The sequence below is a fragment of the Aphidius gifuensis genome, linkage group LG5 (genome assembly GCF_014905175.1).
Source record: "Aphidius gifuensis isolate YNYX2018 linkage group LG5, ASM1490517v1, whole genome shotgun sequence".
NCBI lineage: Eukaryota > Metazoa > Arthropoda > Insecta > Hymenoptera > Braconidae > Aphidius > Aphidius gifuensis.
Genome location: NC_057792.1, coordinates 9,111,471 through 9,119,326, shown reverse-complemented (window position 1 = coordinate 9,119,326; position 7,856 = coordinate 9,111,471). Strand labels below are relative to the sequence as shown.

The 7,856-nt window shown below is 29.1% G+C and overlaps 1 pseudogene; it reads right to left on the bottom strand.

Moving 5' to 3' along the window:
- Positions 1-3,812: 3,812 nt before the first annotated feature.
- On the bottom strand, positions 3,813-7,698 carry LOC122857532 (annotated as a pseudogene).
- Between the last annotated feature and the right edge of the window lie 158 nt (positions 7,699-7,856).

The following is a 7,856-nucleotide window of genomic DNA, read 5'->3' as shown; positions in this document are numbered from 1 at the left end:
TTGTCGCCTTACCAGACATAGTTACTGATCCATATCACCAAACGATTGCTGAGATACTATGCCGACTTATGGAAGAAAATAAAGAATTAACAAATGGAGTTATAAACTGTATCGGTAATTTATCATTGGGAACTGAATACCATGAAGAATTACGACAAAATATTCTCAATATACTTATAGCAATAATTGCCCAGTCTCAAATATGTCAGAGCTGGTAAAATTTTGTATTGCTGATTGTTCAAGTATTGAAACTTTTCAAAAAGTATTGAAGGTCATTCGTCAGTTGGATATTAAACCTTTGGATGGTGAAAATTGTGAAGAATACTATACCAGTCAAATGTTGATTGTTCAAGCTTTGAAATTAAATATATCAAAAAGTTATCGAATGCAGTAGTTACTATATTACTTGATACATATGAACAAGGACCAACATCAATAGATTTTATACTTTTACTTTTACTATGTAATTGTTCAACCACATTTAAAAAAAAGGTGAAAATATACTCAAAAAAAATTAAATGTGGTTATTACAGAGCAAGTTTACTTAATGACTTTTATGATGGTTTTAAAGAAGTTGCAAGAGATTTACAAACAACTGCTTTAAATGAAAGTAGTACACTATTAAAAATCTGGTGATACAACACTTGTTAAATTTGCTGATGATTGGATACGTCAACAATTTAAAATACATTCTAAAATTCTTCATATACAACAAGAAATAATTAAAATAATATTACTTATGGGAAATAATGATCAAACAGCAAAAAATGCATTGGCTATATTTCAAGCAATGACTGTCGCAGATGATGAAAAACGTTATCTACAAAATCATTGTAATCATTTAAGAATACTTATTGATAAAATTGATCAACTTGATCTTGATGAAGTTGCAACATTGAACGATATTTTATATGCATTATGTATTGATTCAAATTCAACATCGAATGCATTGGAAGAAGATTTGATGATGCTATTTCACAAACAGTTAGCAAGTGCTGATAGTTTTATTGTATGTAAAGGTGTTGCTGGTGCTGTCATGGCAATAAAACATTCAGCACAAAATCGTGATTCACTATCATCAGCAAAAAAATTATTTAACGAGGTTGTTCTTGCAGTACAAGATTGTCCACGTGCACAAGGACTTTTTTATGATAATATTAGTGAAATTATTGCAAATGAAAGTATACAAATTGATCATCGTTTTTTAACAACGATAGTAAAATCATTTGAAAATAAATTTGCTGAAACTTGTCTTAGTCATAAAGACGATTATCGTGGTGATTTGGTACCAAAATTTGAACTTAATTCACAATTTAATTATTATGTACTTTTTGGTGAAACAAAATATGGTGCAATTGTGCCAGCTTTATTTCGTCTAATTAAAATATGTTTTAAAAAAATTCCTGGTAATCTTGACGAATTAATGTCATGTGCAATTTTAATGCCAAAAGATCTTGAAACACCAGAACCAAGAACATTAGATATGATTTTTTACTGTATAAATTGGTATCGTGAATTAATAAATGCTTTTGTCATAAAGGATGATCCAATAATAAAACGTCAAGTTATTCAACGACTTGATAATCTTATGCATTTACAAGGTGAACTATATATAGCATTGTCAATACTAGATAATCGCTATAAACCACCACCATGCTATTTTACAAAAATACCACCACCACCATTTATTCGTTTAGAAAAAAAAAGTAGTAAAAAGTCAAAAAAATCAGCAGATAAAAATTCATCAATAAATAAAGATAACAGTATTAAAAATAAAACTAAAAATGATTCTAATGATTCGTCTGAATGGGAGTTTTGGGAAATGGGTTCATTATTGTGTATAAAAAATACTATGTATTTTCGTCGTCTTGATGCATCAGTTGCACATCTTCTTGAGACTGATATTGATAATGGCTTGAAAACAAGTCATGTTTGTTTTTTAGTTAAAGAATTATTATCAATGTTAGCTGATGAAACAATGGCAACAAGACATTTTGTTGATGATCTTGTTAAATTACTTCCAAAAATATGTTCCCAATTGAAATACCTTGTTCAAGAAATTCGTGATGAACCAGAAAGTAAAGAAGATTGCAAACAAACAATAAAACTTTTATTCGAATTGCTTAGTAAAATACTTGCTTGGAAAGGATTTGATGTACCATCAAATAATGAAATACTTAAAACAGCACTTAAAACACTTGCTGAACAATGTGATCGATCGAATATTAATCTTCAATCAAAACGTGAAACAATATCAGCTTCATATACATATTTTGAATCACTATCAGATATTGTTACCCATATATCACTTGCTTATAGCTTGGTTAATTTGTGCAAAGAATTAATGAAACATTCAAAAATATTTGCTGATAGAAACCGTGAAAGACAATCTAAAATGGCATATGGATTTTTGTGTCTCGAATGGACAGATGATCAACACGTTGGACCAGTATTCAATTCATCATCACAGGTTTACTTAAAAATTGGATGGATTATGAAGAGTTCCGTTTGGACCGCATTACAAATGTTCTTGAAAACTTACCTGAAGAAGTGGAAAATCTGGAAAGACCACGTAGTAATTTGGAAACTATGAGGACAATTAGTCGTGTCAATTTTCACCATTTTTCCGTACATTATTTGATGGTTTGATCAGTGGAATTAGACTTGCTCTTTCAGCTACAAACACGTAATATTTATTAATAAATTAAATTAATTATTTATAGAAGGTATAGCATATTTAAAAATTTTCGTTTTTTTTTATCTAACAGTGAAGGACAAAAGTTCAAGTATGGCATCAAGCTGGCAAAAATTTAAAACTGCTAATGTTAATATGTCGAAAAATACCAACAAAAAGTGTTTTGAGAGTTTATTTGCGTTGTATGCCAATATTTTTGAAGCAATTTATCAACTGTGGAATTCCAGTACTTGAAAAATAAACTTCGATATCAACCAGAAGAAATTACAAAAATAACCAAATTTACAAGGTAAAAATTTTTTCGATCCAACTTATTTTAATTATTTGATTTTTGCTTATAGTTTAATTTATATGTACTTTTATCAATATTATAGCTGGAACAAAATTTTTGAATGCTGTTTGCTGTCATGCAACAGAAAAAAAAGATATCTCATTAACTAATCTCGTACCAGCAGCAAAACTGATTGTTGAACAATTGCTGTATCAAATTAAAGCTATGCTTGTTGCAAATCATAGTTCACCAGCTTTTTGGATGGGAAATCTTATTAATAAAAATTTGGATGGAGAACAAATTCTATCACAGGTTCGTTGAGTTAATTTTTGTGTATCAATAATATTTTGTATTCTTTATACTTTATTTAAATTATTATTTTCAATATTTTTTTTATAGAATACTTCGGATGAACAATCAATTCCTGATGTTACCAATGATAACAGCCTTGATGATAATGATCTTCAATCTGATGTATTATCAGATGTAGAAAGTAGTATTTTTGATCTTGAGGCTGGTGGTGATGAAGATGATGATGATGCTACTAATGATAATGAACAAGTATTATATAATTCAGATTAATATAATAAAAAATTAGTTAAATATCTTTTTTTATAAAAAAATACTTCAAAGTTGTTATTATAATTATTATAAACTATAAGAATCGGTAAGAAATATGACGGATTCTACTAGTAGACTGTGTCATCAGGACTACCCGTAGTTTTTATGTAGAATAAGTACATGAATAAGTATTAAGTTTCTGTTAGACTACTGGTTGGTCGTTATTTGGACTTAGATGCGAGAAAATATCAATAAAAATACAGAAAAAAGTTATAACTTTATTTTTATAAATTTATTAAATTTATTGTGCAGTACTTATATACCTATATGAATAAATTAGATTAAATTCGAAAAACTAAAATACTCATTTTTTAAACACAGCTCATTTCATTCAAAAAGTTCAAAAATGCGTTGACAATAATCATATAACATTAATTTTTTTTACAATTATTACAGCCTAAAATAAATATTTAGATAACACATAAATAGAATAAATTTTTCATGGATGGAAGACTAGGAGTCAATATTTTTATCATAATTTATAAATAATCCATCATGAAAATGAAATTCGGTCATAAATGTTTTTTTGACTATAAAAAAAAAATACTAAGTTGTTAAGAATAAAATCTAAGACTGTGTTTGATGAAATAAAACAGATAAAAGTTGATTTGGGCATAATTGAATAATTGGTGATTTTAAAGTTGACCCAACACTGTTAAAAGTAAGTGATGTTTCGGAAATAGTCCAATGTTCACTAATATTGATAAACTTTGCAAGATTAATTTCACCAGTTGAACTAATATTAAAACGTTTAAATGTTGATTCTTCTCCCAAGCATGTATCTAATGGTTGTCGATGTAGCACTACACCGATACCTTTGTCAGTTGTATCTGGCAGTGGAAAAACACGAAAACTTATTACACTAATGTCAATTGGGAGATCAGTGTATAGTGGTGAAAAATATGGATTTAAATCTATTGAAGATGACTCATGAGGGTGCATAACAATTGTTGGATGAAGCAATTCTTCTGCAGCAAGATGTCCACCAACTGATAACATTCCTGCTGGGTTATTTGGTACTGATGATTTACATGACATTTTTTTTTTCTCCAAAATTACTATAAATTTATGTTTTGTGTTCAAATTATCAGTGACACCTTGCTCAAGACCACGCTCATCATCTTGCATAAGTCGACGATCTTGCATTATCTGAAATAAACAATTTGTTAAATATTTGAATAATAAAAACGATTACTCGACCTGTGTTGTCATTGATCAATAATTACGAGGTGAATATAAATTACAACTTACTTCGAATTGACCAGAGCCCATCGATGCTGCACCCAAAGGTTGACCTGTTAAAATTGTTAATCTAGCTCGTTTGTCTTCAATATAACCTGCAGCTGGTAGTGGATAATAATTAGCCTGTATTGGTAATTTTGAAAATCTTTGTCGTCTAATCATATTTAAACCATTTAAATCAGTAAAAAATTCATCGTTAGATACAATATCTGTATTAAATTTCATAGCTAATTCAAAATTTGTTGTTTTCGATATATCAACTTCATTGATAATATGAAGACCAAGACCATCGGCACCGGATGAATGAAATAATGTACACGTATGTCGTACATGAGAAAGTACAAGATAAACTTTTGAATAAATTGGTCCAGTTATAACATGAATGGCCCAATCGTTTGTTGTATAAAGTGGATCTGGTTTTGGTTTATCTGGTAAAAATAAATATGCACCACTTTGTGGTCTTGGCGCACTAACAGTACCATACTTGACAAATTCCAAATGAACTGGAAATGTTGTGTTGGCAATATTTAAAGATTTTAAAAATCCAGATTTACTGAATGTTGCTATTAATTCTGGTTTATAGCCAATTGAAAATTCTTGTGTATGAGGTAATATTTGAATTCGTTCAAATGCTGGTACAGAATTTGGTGGTATTGCAGTATTGTAAATTTGTATATTTGCAATATGAGAAGTTGATGGTAGTGCTTTTCTTTGAACGGGATAAATAAAATATGTAGTGATACCAAAACCAGGTACGTTAGCTAAAAATGATAGTTCATATTTTGAATCTGATAGTGTAGTGTGAACTAATAAATATAGGCGATATTTGACATTCAATTGATTGTCCATTTCTATCCATAACTCTAACAAAAGGCATCGAAATAATTAAACTTTGAACTTTTTTTCGTTCTCGTGGTAATGAATTATAAATTAATATTTTTTCTGGTGTTGCATTATCAATAAATATAATTGTTTGACGTTCTCCAATACTTGTATGATGTGATCTCATTTCATCCATAATTAAATATTTTGATTCTTCATTAAGACTTTGGTGATGGTTTTTGTTATGTTGTAATAAATGTGCAGCAGCTATTTGTAATACATGATTTGAATTATTAAGTGCTTTTATCATTTTTTTTGCATAATCAATAACAACATGATCTTTAGCTGTTCCAGTTACTCCATCGTGATGCTGAAAAAGTGCATGCAATTGTCTAGCATCAACTAAACGTTTTTCTAAACTATTTTTTATTAAATTATGATAACCATTTGCCCAACCAACTGCAGCAAGTATTTCTGATGCTCTTAATGTACTTAAAAGTACACGATCAAGTTGTTTATGATATGGTCTTGATGTGTAATATCCACTCCAATAATGATCATCCCGATCAGCATACGTAAAAAAATCACCAGATAATTTTGGTAATTCTTTATCTTTCAATTCATTCTTCATTGCATTAAAATAATCAGTTAATGTACCAAATTGTATTTTAACATGTAGATTATCGTTGTTATTCATATAATCAAATAAACGTTGATAATTATCATATTGTTCATCCCATTCAGTACTTTGACTGTAACGAAAATCATCACCAAGTGGTGCAAGAACAACATTTGACTTAAATAATTGTGATTTTTTTCTATACTGATCAAGTAAAAGCTCAGCGCGTTTTGCAACATTTTTATCAGTTATAACTTGTGGATTAACCCGCCAAGGACATGATAATCCAAATTTTGGTAATCTGAAAAAATCAAATTGACAACAAATTTTTGGATCTGGACCACATGTATGAGGCACATCATAACTATAAAATGGCATAACATGGGTTAATAACTCGGTCGAGCCATTATGATCCCACAATTGTCGCCATTTAAACTCAAGATTTTTACCTTTGGCTAGATATTTTTTTACACTATAATGAACACGTTGAATAATTAAATTTTCAACACCAGAATTTTTAAGTAAATATGGCATAGTCGGAGACAGACCAAAAGGATCAATAGCCCAGCTTGACATTGGTATGTAATCGAGATTATCTTTAAGCCATTGATGGCCTTGTGTCAATTGGAAGTTGCGCTGACCAGTGAGAGACAGCTTCGTCTGGCATTACCCAACCACCAACAATTTCTAATTGCCCATCAACAATAAGCCGTTTTACTAATTTTTGTATCTGATGATTGATCATCCCACCAAAGTTTAAAAATGATATTTCTGCCCAAATAAATTTACGTCTTTTGTCATAAGATAATTTGGTAACCATATTACTCAATATTCTTTGTGTTTTATGTTCATAATATTTTTCAAATGTCTCTAACCAGCCTGGATCATTATGTGAATGTGGTAAACAAAAACAACTCGTTTTCTTTGTATTCCATTGCTTTTCATCATATGTTATTGGCCAACCTTGCTTCCAAACACCACCATCTGGATTGTCAAAGTCTAATTGTCGATACAAGTCTAACATTTGTATATCAACATTTGGAATTTTAAGGGAATTATGATTACAGGTTAAATTTTTATTAACATTATTCTGATATAATAATTTATTTAAGGGTGCATTTTTTTTGTTTGTATCAATCAATTTGTAATATTTCTTGTATCTCATTCAGCACTTTTTTATTATGATTAACATCATTTTCAAGTTTTGATATACGGTTTTCCAGTTTTATTGGGTTATCATTTTCGACAGTAACTTTTGAACTTTTTAAACCTTTCAATAATTTATCATCGATCATAAAATAAGTTATTAAAATCATTGATATCAGTGACACCATTCCGATGATAACAAGCCATTTAAAATATCGGCGAATTAACTTTATCATTTTAAATTGCACTCAAATAGTTGAATATTAACATGTATTAACTGCGACAAGTTTTATGCATATTGATTGTGTATTTTTTTCGAAATTCCATTACTGGTTTAATAGGTTTTAAACTTTCAATATAAGTGTAACTAAAAATTTTAAGAAAAATGACACTTTTTAAAGAAAAACACATGCAATAATAATGTGTACGTAACCGGTAAA